This window comes from Anas acuta, chromosome 30 (genome assembly GCF_963932015.1).
Source record: "Anas acuta chromosome 30, bAnaAcu1.1, whole genome shotgun sequence".
Taxonomy (NCBI): Eukaryota; Metazoa; Chordata; class Aves; order Anseriformes; family Anatidae; genus Anas; species Anas acuta.
This window is the reverse complement of record NC_089008.1, coordinates 1,802,502-1,816,153: the sequence shown is the minus strand read 5'-3', so window position 1 is coordinate 1,816,153 and position 13,652 is coordinate 1,802,502. Positions and strand designations below refer to the sequence as shown.

Genomic DNA, 13,652 nt, shown 5'->3' with positions numbered 1-13,652 from the left:
CCATCCTCCAAGGCTTGCCTTGGCCACACTGTGTTCCTTGTCTCTCCCAGGGTCAGCCATGCCCCTGGAGGTCTGGATCCTGCACTCTGCCCTCAGCCTGCTCCTGCTGCTGTCTGCCCCCATCATCACCCTCCTCCTGGAGAGATGCAGCCACGGTGCCCACGAGGCCAGGCAGCCTGGAGACATCCTTGTCCCCATGGAGCTCTGATGTCCCCCTGGTCTCCATGCTGTCCCCAGCCTGCTCCCCTGTCACGTTAAAGGGGTGTAGCTGATTAACCGTTACGGGCCCGGTTGGATTCAGAGTACTGAACCAGTCGGACATTCAACAAAAACACATTAACCGCCTGGGGGTCCAGTCAGACATTCACCAAAAACGCATTAATGGTCTGGGGGTCCAGTCAGACATTCACCAAAAACGCATTAATGGTCTGGGGGTCCACTCAGACATTCACCAAAAACGTATTAACCACCTGGGGGTCCGTTCAGACATTCACCAAAAATGCATTAACCGTCTGGGGGTCTGGTTAGATTCAGAACACTGAACTATCACGGATAACCACCCTCACCCTAGTTACATAAATGAGAGCTATCACAATGCAATCAAGTATGGTTTATTACAGCAACAGATAATCAGGTTCTTTTGGATTGCCGGCGATAGTGACTATCTGCAAAAGCAAGCTAGTATGCATGAAATACACAGGTGTTATAGGCGTTACAGATGTTACAGGTGTTATAGGTGTTGTAGGTGTTGTAGGTGTTATAGGTATTACAGGTGTCACAGGTGTTATAGGTGCGCAGCCTAGAAATAAACGCGTTAAAAGATTATAAGCAAGTATTCAGATCTCACCCAAAGGCGTCCCAATGGGGGGGAAGAGAGGCTCAGCCCGTCGACTGATCCCAGGAGTCAGGAGGTCCTAAGGATGCTGTATGTCCTCGGGATAGTATCTCCCCTGACGGTGGTATCTTCCCTAACATCCCCTCTCTCTTGGGCCAATTTATATTATTTTCTATCTTTTAGGTGGAGCTTGAGTGGCTCTAGTCAAGCATATCTTAGTTATGATTGGTGTAAAGTTTTCCCGTCTCTGTTTAAAGTAATAGGCTCCGAGAAATTCAGAGCGCATGCTCAGTGAGGGGTGGTCGTACCTTGGAGGCGGGTAGCTTTTGGGATGGAGGTGTGTTTTGGTATTATAATGATATTATAATGAGTAAAAAGTACACTACGGTACAGCATTTGTCAAAACATGACAGGTCTTTGGCTTAGGGTGGCAAAAAGTGCAGCTTTGTGCACAAGAACAATCAAGGCCCCACCTGATTACAGAGCCTAGCCGTGGTGTCTCCACTCCACTCCATGCTCCGTGGTGTTCCTTAGAGCTAGCACACCAAGTTTCCCCAGCGTGATAGCATCTAAGGTTGGGAGCCTAGGGAACGCTCAGGTAATGCAGTTATGCCCTACACTGAAAGCCTCTTCACTGCTGTACCTTTTCCTTAAAAGTGTGAATGTTAGTTTTATTTTCCTAGTTACTTCAGGCATTCACACCACATAATCCACCCCGTGACTATAGTCCCTCAAGCTTCACGACGGTTGAAATATGTCAGGGATATCACATACATTCTTGGATTGAGGTTTATCGAGTGTATGTACATTGTGTAGGGTTGCTAAATGTTTCATCATAAACCAGAGTCTAACATACAAACTAATTGTCAGTATAAAACATAATACAGTGAGTATTAGCAGAACAATAACAGGGTGAAGCATCTTGTTGAAGATTCCCTTGGCAGCTGGCGACCATCCAAACAAAGTGTCCCACCAACTGTGTCTCTCATTTCTCTTTACTCTTTCCATCACTCAATGTATTTCTTGTGCATCATGATGGACAGTAATCAGAGTCTTTTGTCCATTTTCTTGGACTTGAGTCATCAGCTGCTTCAGGTCCTCATGTACCAGCAATTTCTTCACCAAGGTGAGGTTCATTCCAATAGGAGTAGGCAGCAGTTCATGAAGCAGAATTAGATGCAATAAGTTGGTAAGAAGTGACAGGAACTGAGTATTTAAAATCACATCCTAGAATTTTGGTAAAATTGTAAACACAAACATTAGAGTGATTACTGGTATCTACCACGGTATCATCTATGACTATAGAATCACAAATGAGTTCTCATACAAACACAACCTTTCCCAATATATACAAGTACAGTTTTAAGGGTTTCATTAGGATGTATCTCAAAGTGGCAAATATTTTGCTCAGTGTCAAGACAAATGTCTTGAGATTCCAGCGTGTTACTTTCACAGATGAAACCTTTTTGTTCACGCACAATGCATGCATTTACATCAATTGTTTGCCACTTTCCACCCTTTTGATGGGCCCATACTTTATGCTCTTTAGGATAAAGTATAGTTCCATTATGATTGAGTCCTAATGCAATGATTGGATATACATTGTATATGGTGGCATTACTTATAGTAAGTATAAAGGCAACAATTTGATCATTTTAATGGGTAAAGTTGACTAATTGCCACCAAGCTTGAAATTCTTTTTCAAATTCTGAAGCATTATCCCAAATCAATTTTCAAATTTCAGTGGGCAAAGTTTTTTCTTCTCCCTTTCTAATAATAGCTGCTGCTACAGGTTGTATCCATAACTGCGCTTGGATACAGCTCAAGGCAAGGGAGGTATTGCCTTGGGCTTTTCCAAGGGCATTTATAATTAATTGATGATCATTTTCCTCAATTTGTTCCCAATGGGGTAAAATATCTGATAGAAGCCATTGATTTGTTCCTAAAGCCAATAAAGATGATTTTATTGGTTGTTTCAATTTCCTTAGGTCATCTGTAGTAGCAGTTACTCTACTCATTAAGACCTCAGCATCAATGCTATTTAATATACCTAATCCTGTCCCTAATAACCCAGTTGCATCCCGTGGCACGCGCTGAGATTGTTTTAGAGAACGTCCATGTAACCTTGCTAACCAGCCGGTGTAGGCAGTTCTCAGAAAGGTGGTACATTTCGAGTTAATTTCAGAGATATTAATGTGCAGCGCTAGCTCTACCCTTTTTAGGGACCAACTAGGATTAAAGAGAATTTGTTGTTGTCCCACATTTTTAATTATGTAAGGACCTGTGTTGAAGATGGAAGGAGTTAGACCAATGGGAGGCTGAGTCGATTCGTTTTCAAATATCTGCAGGGGCAGAGGCTTCTTATCCTTTGACCATGAATTCAAATAGTAATTCTGTGCCTCTGTTGTTGCCTTCAGGGGGCAGTGGCGACCTGGTTCAGGAACGGCACGGCGACCAACCCCAGGCCGCTCGGTCCATCGGCTTACAGACACCAATGTGGTGGATGGCAAATGGCGTTTATTGTTGAGTCACATGGGGTTATATACCCGAGGCCCATAGCGTCACTTCCGCTTGCTTACATCACAGGCCACACGCTACTGTCCATCAAGGGAGGGGCTCCACCTTTCCGTACAGCACGACATCTTCCAGCCGCCAGACCCTAACTACCCACATTTCCCCCCTCCCTATGCACAACCAAATTAGCTAAAATATAACAATCTTAAGATGTAGACATCATAACTTAACTAAAAAACATGAGGCACAATAACCAGGAGAAAACTAAGAAGTAACTGGTAACCCTGAGTAAATACACTCTTAAAGTAGTTGTTGGTGTTCTACCAACATAATGTTAACTTTCTCTAACCAACCTTTAACAAACAACACAAGCATATTTAGTATACAAGGTCCAAAGATAAGATCACACAAACGCATTGCAGCCCCCCACCCACGGAGGCCGCTTCGCTGGTGTCTGGATTCTGCCAGTGTGGAACTCTCAGGCTTAGACAGGACGCTTGCTGACTTATTGGCTTCTCATGTCGCCGGGGTATACAGATTACAGGGGTGCCTGATGATCCGTTCCTGTGAACAGAAACTCAGTTTTCATTAGTTTTGTTCTGAAGTTGGGGCATCGGCTGTTTGGAGCTTCTCTGGCCGCACGAGTTGCCATACCTTCGTGGGCCCTCAGGCCCTGGACTTGCGCCTGGGGGGTGATCACTGTAGGGTCCGTACCCATTAGCCACTGCAGGCTAGAGCCATAAAGTGTGTGATCCGTCCCAGTTACTTGGGCCAGTTGTCTCATGCAGTTGTCCCCCCATTCTCGTTTAAAAATGATCATCCCACCCCCGTCAAAGATCAGTCTACAAGTTTGTTTTATATCAAACGGGAGCATGTCGTCTCCTCTGAAAACACCACCTATGAGGGTGGAGACCATTTCAGAATTAAGGCCTTTATCCACAATGGCTTTAACTATCGCTTGTACATCCTTAGGGTTTGTTTGTGAGTGAACCCTCTGCCCCCCGTCTGTCACCCAGACCGGGAACGCTAGCATGGCCGATAAAGCCCAGACGGCACACGCAATCTTAATTTTCCTCCAATCCATGAGAGGAATTTCTCCGCCTCGCGGTGCAGCTTTATTTCAGATGGGGATATTTTTGCTATCTGTCCCCATTTCCTCCTCTGAATTTGAATCGGTATCTGATCCGGAGTCAGAGCTTGACTGACTGGTCACCTCCGAGTTCCGGTACCCTCCCATCGAGTTCCGGCCCCGCCCCCCACCCCTGCGGGCGGGCCGCTCCCTGCCTCGTGGCTCTCCCCGCCGCCTTCTCAGCAAGGCGTTTGCGCCACAGGAGTGTGTTTTCGGATGGCCGTTCCGATCGGCTCTCTGCCCCTCTCTCACGCTTCTACCTCCTCCCCGGTCGTCCCCGCAACCGTTCTCTTTCTCGCATTTCCACTTGTTAGTAAAACCTAACACTTCATCCCCGTTCCCGCCGGAGGCTTCTTCACCCGATTCTTCGTCTTCTAGTTCAGCACCGTACTGGGGCGCACATGTCCGTGGTCTCTCCCAGATTTCCTCAGGCTCTGGTTCCCCACCGGCACCCCTGTCTTCCTCAGCCGAGCCACCCCATAGCTTCCACAACTTGGATACGACCTTCACAAGGGTTTCCATCTTCCTTGTTGGTCCGGGAGCTTCCTCCCCGCTGGGCTGGTCCCGCCGCTCCAGCCGCCGTTCACCCGAATCCAGGAGCTTTCCCGGGTTTCGGCACCACTTGTTGCCTTAAGGGGGCAGTGGTGAACTGGTTCAGGAACGGCACGGCGACCAACCCCAGGCCGCTCAGTCCATCGGCTCACAGACACCAATGTGGTGGATGGCAAATGGCGTTTATTGTCGAGTCACATGGGGTTATATACCCGAGGCCCATAGCGTCACTTCCGCTTGCTTACATCACAGGCCACACGCTACTGTCCATCAAGGGAGGGGCTCCACCTTTCCGTACAGCACGACATCTTCCGGCCGCCAGACCCTAACTACCCACACTCTGTAACCCCAAAGACAGTACACAATTATAGGTTTAGTGAAAGTAAAATTGTACCAGCAATCAAAATGTGGTTCAGTTATTTTAGTTATTTGGCAACCAATTTGTATTGTTTGTCCAGACATGGCTTAAAGTTCAGCCATTCTTAGAGAATCATTCCAACTCCATTCATCTTTTGAAAATATTTTGTTTCCATGTAGAACTAAAGTAAAGAGATTTAGGTCCTTTCTGTTTTGAGATGTTCCAGTGACTGTGCTATACTGTGACAATACATGGTTAAATGCCATGGTGAAACACCTCAGCTCCATGCACAGCCACAGTAGCTAAGTTTCCTTTAAGGTCTGTAATTGCATCAAGGTCAGGGTAAAACATAGCATCATTAATCCAAACTGTTGATTCGTCATCTTCCAGCTGTCCCTATACAGTTCGCTCAGGGTTCCTGTGAACACAAAAGAAAATAAAATATGCTCGGTTGTATTCAACCAGCAGGGTTAGAAAGAGGGTGAAATAGCAATCTTCGATTTCCCATGCATAGAAATATTTGGGAGTAGTTAGCACTATTGCTACTGTTAGAAACACAAAGGGCTTTCACTATCTCTGCCATGTTTGGAACTGTGGCAGTCAAAGGTGTAGTGTTAGCATTCAGATGTCTGTATTCCACTGTAAAATGTCATTGCCTGGTTGGTTTCTTTACTGGCCACACTGGTGAATTGTAAGGTGAATGGGTCCTTTTAATAATGTCTCTTTTTTTCCCAATTCTGTTACCACCCCGTCAATCCCCATAAGTGCTGCTGTTGACAACAGATATTGCCGATCATTAATGATTTTAGCAGGGGATAAGGGTATGGATGTTTGTAACAGGCTCAGTCTCATGGTGCCTGAATCCCTTTGATGTGTCGCGAAACTCCACACAGTTCCATCAGGGAGTTTCCACATACAACCATGCAGTATGTCAAATCCTAAAATATTAGTATATGCAGCACCAACTAATACTTCTACCCTGGTTAATTTTTGTTCCTCTGGCAACCAGAGTGAAATTTTTGCAGTGGGGCATTGTTTTTCCACACCATTGATTCCCGTGAATTTAACCCTGTATTGACCAGGTGTTATGCTCAGGGTTTGTGCTGTCTCATGTGTAATTACTGACATTTGGGTCCCAGTGTCAATAAGAAAATTTACCAATATTTTGGGGGGTTCAACAGGAATGGCGATGATAGGGTCAGAGTGTTCATTAGAGAGCCATTGAATTGCTAATACCTGCCGAGCAGGGTGGCTCATTGCCCTCCCCGGGGATAAGAGTTTTTTTGCTGACACCACAACTCGCCTTGTTCCCTATTAGGTTTCAATCTCTCTTTGAATTTGGGATATCTGGGATTTTTAGTGTGGATTTGGCGGACTCGCCGAGAGTGGTCTTGGGATTTAATACTGGATGAATTAATCCAGCCCATTTGGTGTCCATACTTATCTATGTCTTGTACCAATTCACTCCAGGTGGGAATAGGGGAGTTAGGATTTTGCCTACAACCACTATCATCATCCCTACAAGCAGCTAGTATGTGATCTTGTGTGTTTGCTACAAACATCTTAAGACAATCAGGGAGTCCACGGATGAGAGGGGTTAACCGAATTGGATCAATAGGAGCTAACATAGGGGATTTCCTTAATTCATCTCTTTCATATATCGCCTGAATGCAGGCTGCTTTCTGTACTGCTACAGCCAGGTCAGCTCCTGGTGTGGTGGTTAAAAATACTCCAGGTCCCCAAAAGCCTCCTACTTCTTCCTCACTCAACATCATTCGATCTCCTTCTTTAAGAGAAACTCGACACACATACTCAACTTCTGATTCCCCTGACCGCCTTGAGAACTTCTCCTGTATTTTAACCAACTCTGCCGGTGGCAACGGAATCGTTCGCACAGTAGTGCAGATTTCATCATTATCATCAACAGTAGTCTCAGTCTTAACCAAAGGTCTCAAGGAAATCAATTAAGGTTCAGAATCAGAAATCTCTTCAACACCATCATCACTGTCAGACCAGAAATCACTGTCCCAGCTTTCAGGTTCTGCACTGTGCAGCACTTCATGAATCTGCTTGACCGGAGCACAAGGCTGTACTTTATTTAACAGATGACTAACCCTCTCCAGCAATTGTTTAAGATGATTATTCTCATACATAAGTTTATCATTTTAATCCAAAAGTTTACCCACTCTGATTCCTAATGTTTTTCCTGTCTCCCTTTCAAAGGCCAATGATGACTTCAATATTTCATTCTCTGATTTCAAAGCTGTATGTTCCGCATCAGAGATCAGTTTGGGAGCAGGAGTTTCCTTAGCTTTTTGTCGAGCACAAGACAAACAAGCTCCTAACACAGCACAAATCGCACTTTTACCCTTTCTTTGACCAATCTTTCATGAAGCCTGACACTGCTCAATGCGCTCTACCACTTTCTCCACATCTTTCCAAAACTTTTGGGAAAACTCCTTCCCTGCCTGGGAAGGGGCACATTTATATTTTTGCAGTAGTTTATCCATAGCAATCCTGCCAACTACGCCAATTTTACTGTTGCGTTAAAGGGGTGTAGCTGATTAACCGTTACGGGCCCGGTTGGATTCAGAGTACTGAACCAGTCGGACATTCAACAAAAACACATTAACCGCCTGGGGGTCCAGTCAGACATTCACCAAAAACGCATTAACAGTCTGGGGGTCCATTCGGACATTCACCAAAAACATAATAACCGCCTGGGGGTCCAGTCAGACATTCACCAAAAACGTAATAACCGCCTGGGGGTCCATTCAGACATTCACCAAAAACGTATTAACCACCTGGGGGTCTGTTCAGACATTCACCAAAAATGCATTAACCGTCTGGGGGTCTGGTTAGATTCAGAACACTGAACTATCACGGATAACCACCCTCACCCTAGTTACATAAATGAGAGCTATCACAATGCAATCAAGTATGGTTTATTACAGCAACAGATAATCAGGTTCTTTTGGATTGCCGGCGATAGTGACTATCTGCAAAAGCAAGCTAGTATGCATGAAATACACAGGTGTTATAGGCGTTACAGATGTTACAGGTGTTATAGGTGTTGTAGGTGTTGTAGGTGTTATAGGTATTACAGGTGTCACAGGTGTTATAGGTGCGCAGCCTAGAAATAAACGCGTTACAAGATTATAAGCAAGTATTCAGATCTCACCCAAAGGCGTCCCAATGGGGGGGAAGAGAGGCTCAGCCCGTCGACTGATCCCGGGAGTCAGGAGGTCCTAAGGATGTTGTGTGTCCTCGGGATGGTATCTCCCCTGACGGTGGTATCTTCCCTAACATCCCCTCTCTCTTGGGCCAATTTATATTATTTTCTATCTTTTAGGTGGAGCTTGAGTGGTTCTAGTCAAGCATATCTTAGTTATGATTGGTGTAAAGTTTCCCGTCTCTGTTTAAAGTAATAGGCTCCGAGAAATTCAGAGCGCATGCTCAGTGAGGGGTGGTCGTACCTTGGAGGTGGGTAGCTTTTGGGATGGAGGTGTGTTTTGGTATTATAATGATATTATAATGAGCAAAAAGTACACTACGGTACAGCATTTGTCAAAAGATGACAGGTCTTTGGCTTAGGGTGGCAAAAAGTGCAGCTTTGTGCACAAAAACAATCGAGGCCCCACCTGATTACAGAGCCTAGCCGTGGTGTCTCCACTCCACTCTACGCTCCGTGGTGTTCCTTAGGGCTAGCACACCAAGTTTCCCCAGCGTGATAGCATCTAAGGTTGGGAGCCTAGGGAATGCTCAGGTAATGCAGTTATGCCCTACCCTGAAAGCCTCTTCACTGCTGTACCTTTTCCTTAAAAGTGTGAATGTTAGTTTTATTTTCCTAGTTACTTCAGGCATTTACACCACAACACTACCAGTGCCCAGGAGGGAGAAATAGTTTTCTTTCATTGTACCATTACTGCTCAGTTTCCTGCTACGTGCATTGTCTTCTGCAAGAATGGGCTGGAGGAGCACAGCCTGAAAGCTCAGCAGGGCAGGGGCATATACCCTCTAGTAGTGAATATCACCTCGAGAAGGGCTGGGACGTACATGTGTGGGTACCAGCAGAGCAACGAGAACAACTGGGTGAGGAGCTCTGCACTCAGTGCTCCCTGGACCCTTTCTATGCCAGGTGATACACAGGCCCAGGTCGGTGGGGACAGAAGGGATGGGGACACCACTGAGGATGGAGCTATGTGCTGCGGTAGGCAGGGCATGGCTCTGGGGTGGTTCCCCCATGGGAGTGTTCCCTCTCCTCCAAGGGAGCCCCTCAAGAGAAAGCTGCTCTCAAGGGTCCACCTCTACTGCAGACTTGGGGATGTGCTGGGCGGAGGGACAGAGTGCAAGGGCAGCGATGCTGATGGACTCTAGGTTGAGATATGGTTGCTCCAAGGTCTGCCCTTTACAGTGATGAGCCTGTGGCCAGGGAAATCATGAGATGGGCTCCAGCCTATATGTGAGTAAAAGAGTGGTCTGGTAAACAGAGGGGAGACAACAGTGGTGCTGGTTTGTGACAACAGGTTGGGAAAGGCACTGGTGGGAACCTGGGGGTGCATAGCTGGGGCAGACAGTGCCTGGGGGCGATGGCTGTGGGCAGCCCAGATGGGGAGGCTGCTGAGGGAGCTGGGGAGTTTCAGACTTCATCCCCCAGCCCTGAGATGGGAGCCAGGGCTGGGCAGCACCTTGGCCTGTGCACCTCAGCCCCTGTTCCTCTTGCAGGTGCCTGCAGAGGGAGATGCCCAAGGTGAGCACCAAGGGCTGCTGGCTGTGGGGTTTTCAGGAGGGAGTTGGGGGCATGGTGGGGCACTGGGGTGATCCTTGTTCAGTGGCATTCCCTGTGCAGAAGGCAGGAAGGATGGGGCTTGTCTTGGGCTGCCCTTCAGTTCAATGCCAAATGCAGGAAAGCAACACCAAAGGGCATAAGCCTCCAGACCCCTCCTCAGCACATGCACGCTCCAGAACCATTCCATTCCTCTCCAGGCAGCAGCACGTTGACAGCCCACAGACGGAAGACACCAACTATGGTGACATCCAGTGTGAGTACTACCTCCTCCCTTGGGGGAAGCCACACGCCCCTCTCCCTATGAAAATCCTCTGCAAGTCCCCATTCAATCACACCACTTCCTTTCCCACTGGGACATACAAAATCCCTGCCCATTCATCAAGGCCAAGTTTCTCTCCAACACCTCATGTCCTGCTTCTTCCTTGCATGCAGAGTGTGTGTGGCTGCTGGCTGCACAAGGGAAATGGCAGTATCCCAGTGCTCATAGGGACAAAGCCCATTTGCCTGGGGGGTCCTTCCACAGCTGCTGCAGCCCAAGGCTACAATTCCCCTGCTAGGCCTCTGCTTTTGTCCTTTCTTCAGTTTTTCTACAAAGCAATTTCTGTTTTCCTCTAGTAGAAAGGACAGAGCAGCAATGAAAAATGTGGGTCTGTTTCCTTGCGTTTGTGGGGAAAACATTTTATAGTTTGCTCTGAAACCACAGGCAGCAGCCAAGGGAGGATGTTGTGGTTGGGTGACAGGCTATAAATATATCCCCACCCTACTTGCACCTCCCTCAAGTTGCAGCACAACCTTGTTTTCCCACGCCTGCACAGAGCAGTTTGCAAGGTGTGCTGGCTGTGCAAAGAGAGGCGGTGCCACAGAAAGCTGGAAATACACCAAAACTTCAGCATCTCTGCTCCACTGCTGCTTAATGCTCATCCCAGAGCAGGATGATAAGAGGGGAAATGTGTCCGGGCATTGAGTGCTGACCACAAGCAGCTGCTGCCCAACGTCAGTGTGAGTTTCAGCTCTCCACCAACAGGCAGCAAGGGCTCATGGTGTATTTTTTTTGCCTTTTTTTTGCTCTTACCATGCAACAGATTAACAACACCACAACGTATGCCACGGTGACCCACACCCAGACCCAATAGCACTGCCACAGGGCAAGGGCACTGGAGCCTCGCCCACAGCTGCCTTTGCTCTCTTCAAGAGGGCTCCTGCAGCTGGAAGGTGGGGCTGGAGTTTGAAATTTGAACTCCATTGAGATTTGTTGTCACAGGGAAAGGCTGTGATTGTCTAGCCAAGACGATGTAGGAATCACACCTCTACCTACAATACATTAATAATTCTAAAGTATATGGGCTATACCAAATCATACTGTGAATATATTTTCTCTGAATAAAAGAAAATCTCTCACTGTGCTTAGTGGATGATGTGTATACCTAAGTTGTACTATAAAGTCGCAGGGGTGCTCTTCTACCCACCCACAGAGATGCACATTTGCACCTGCAGGGACAGATAGCACTGCCGGGATGTTCTCACATGAGTGTCCCAATAGGTGTGTGCACTACAGATGTGGTTTTGGTTAGATGACAGATAAACATCTCTGACTTGACCTGAGGTGCAGGTGGGAATCACTCACCTGAGGATGATGGCCCTGCCGGGAAGTTGGACACACTGCCTGGCAGGACAAGGGGACAGGCTGAGAGTCCACTGTGCACCCAGCTCCTTCCCAGAATGAGCCTCAGTCATCAGGAGTGAGGAAAAGCCTTGCAGGTACTAAGCGCAGTGAAGAAGGAAGGGGAGCAGAAGTCCCCTGCGGCCTGTGGTGAGGACCATGGTGAAGCAGGATGTCCCCCTGCAGCCCATGGAGTACCACGGTGGAGCAGGGTTCCACGCTGCAGCCCGTGGAGGAGACCACGGTGGAGCAGGTGACCCTGCACCAACAGGGGCTGCCACCTGTGGAAGACCCCTGCCTGAGCAGATTCCGGCTGGACCAAGGAGAGGAGACTACACAGGAGCAGGTGACCTGGCAGGAGCTGCTGCCCGTGGGGGAGCCAGGTTGGAGCAGTTTGCTCCTGAGGGATGGACCCCATGATATGGATCCATATCTTGAGCAGTTCTGGAAGAGCTGTAGCCTGTGAGCAGCCCATGCTGGATCAGTTCACCAAGGACTGTATCCCGTGGAAGGGACCCCACAGCACAGGGGACAAGAGTGACCGAGAAGGAGCGGCAGAAAGAAGTGCTGTAGACTGACCATAACCCCCATTCCCCCCATCCCCCTGCACCACACAGGGGGAGGAGGTGGAAGAGGGTGGATGGGGGGGGAAGGTTCTTTTGGTTTCTTTCCTTTGTTTCTCACTTCTCTATCTTGCTAGGAAAAGGTAATAAATCTTACTATCTCCCTATGCTGAGCCTGTTTTGCCCTCCATGATAATTACCGTGCCGTATCCTCAAACTAATCTCAACCCTGGAGTCTTTTTCATTGTTTTGTCTCCCCATTCTTCTTTCAGAAGGGGAGTGAGAGAGCAGTTGTGGTGGAGCTCGGCCGCCCACCTGAATAAAACCACCACAGATGTGCTCATACATGTTCCAGTTGGTGTGTGCACTGCAGATGTGGTTTTGCTGTGATGACAAATAAACATCTCTGACTTTGTGTTCCTGATGGCACCTCCGTCTCATGCAGCCACACATGCAATGGGACGGAGCAGACAGACAGACACTGAGGCACAAAGGGGTGGTAGTGTCGATCTGAAGGGATGTAAAGAGCTTTGCAGACATACCTTACCGAGAAGAACTGCACCAGCTCCTTCCTGTTTGGGATGGCTTTATTCACAGATCACAGATCAGCAAGGCTTTCCCCAGTGTTCTCTGCCTCTCTCAGAGAACCAGCAGCATCGCCTCTCCCTTGCTCAGCTTTTGGCATGCAGTGGGTGTTGAGAGCAGTTGGATTGAGAGAGCTGCAAAACACAAGGGAGAACAAGGAGTGCCCTTGCTCTCATGGTGCCCACCATGGGGAAATGATGGGAGCATGGAAGGAGGGGGATTCAGCCAGAGCACAGCCACGCGAAGCTTCCAGGCTCCTGCATTCGGATGCACTTCTGGCTTCCATTTGCTCTCCAAAAGCCTGCCCTCTTGCAGCCATCATGTGCACGCTCAGCCTGGAAGGTTGTGCTTGGGCTGAACTCACCTTCACTCTGCCCATCTCATCCACGTTGGCATCTGGAGGGAGAACCTGAGTTAGTGTCCAGCCACACACAGCAGGCAGGGCTTCCCCATTCCCCACCACCATTGACCCCATGGTCACGGCTTGCTATGGCAAAGGCATCAGCACTTCACATAGTGCCTAGAGGAGAAGGGTGAAGAAGGGACTGGCACTTACAGAAATGGCTGGGGTCAGCAGAAGAGTCTTGAGCACTGCCAGCACCATGGAGAAGCCTAGAGAGAGGAGAGAAAAAATGTCCTGAAGGTCTGCAGCACCACTGCCACAAAG

The 13,652-nt window shown here is 48.0% G+C and overlaps 2 long non-coding RNA genes across 2 annotated transcripts; one reads left to right on the top strand and one right to left on the bottom strand.

Annotated features, from left to right (window-relative positions):
- Window positions 1-3,335: 3,335 nt before the first annotated feature.
- LOC137846097 (uncharacterized) lies at window positions 3,336-10,014 on the bottom strand. Its single transcript, XR_011090376.1, has 2 exons — window positions 8,570-10,014; window positions 3,336-5,806 (listed from the first exon to the last, which is right to left on the bottom strand). It is a non-coding gene; the product is annotated as an uncharacterized lncRNA (long non-coding RNA).
- A 10-nt stretch (window positions 10,015-10,024) lies between these two features.
- LOC137846098 (uncharacterized) lies at window positions 10,025-12,743 on the top strand. Its single transcript, XR_011090377.1, has 2 exons — window positions 10,025-11,935; window positions 12,024-12,743. It is a non-coding gene; the product is annotated as an uncharacterized lncRNA (long non-coding RNA).
- Window positions 12,744-13,652: the final 909 nt, after the last annotated feature.